Here is a 955-nt window from a genome sequence, read left to right as displayed (position 1 = left end):
ACAAGATATATATTGAATTTTTCCCCGACCCTCAGTGTCCGTCCCCATGTGTCGATAGTTTTCTCGGTCCCTCGTAGTGCGAGGTCGATCCCGCTGCACAGATTCATGCGCCAGGGTACCCTGCAGATAATTCACTTTGATTTATTGCGCTATCTCTAATTGCACGCGAGATATCACCAGATATATATTGGATTTTTCCCTGACCCTGAGTGTCCGACTCCATGCGACGGTGGTTTTCTCGGCCCCTGGTGGTCCGAGGTCGATCCCGCTGCACAGATTCATGCGACAGGGCCTCCTACAGACAATGCACTTTGATTTATCGCGCTATCTCTAATAGCACCCGAGATATCACCAGATATATATTGCATTCTTCCCTGACCCTGACAGTCCGGCCCCATGAGACGGTGGTTTTCTCGGCCCCTGGTGGTCCGAGGTCGATCATGCTGCACAGATTCATGAGCCAGTGCCTCCTGCAGACAATGCACTTTGGTTTATTGCGCTATCTCTAATAGCACCCGAGATATCACCAGATATATATTGGATTTTTCCCTGAAACTGAGTGTCCGGCCCCATGAGACGGTAGTTTTCTCGGCCCCTGGTGGTCCGCGGTCGTTCCCGCTTCACAGATTCATGCGCCAGGGCTTCCTGCAGACAATTCACTTTGGTTTATTGCGCTATCTGTAATAGCACCCGAGATATCACCAGATATATGCTAGATTTTTACATGACCTTGGGTGACGGATTCCGAATATCTGTAATTTTCTCGGCCCCTGGTGGTCCGAGGTCGATCCCATTGCACAGATTCATGCGCCAGGGCCCCCTGCAGATAATTCACTTTGATTTATTGCGCTATCTCTAATTGCACCCGAGATATCACCAGATATATATTGGATTTTTCCCTGACCCTGAGTGTCCGACTCCATGAGACGGTGGTTTTCTCGGCCCCTGGTGGTCC

Source organism: Nomia melanderi, unplaced genomic scaffold (assembly GCF_051020985.1).
Source record: "Nomia melanderi isolate GNS246 unplaced genomic scaffold, iyNomMela1 scaffold0014, whole genome shotgun sequence".
Lineage (NCBI taxonomy): Eukaryota > Metazoa > Arthropoda > Insecta > Hymenoptera > Halictidae > Nomia > Nomia melanderi.
This window is presented reverse-complemented; position numbering follows the sequence as displayed.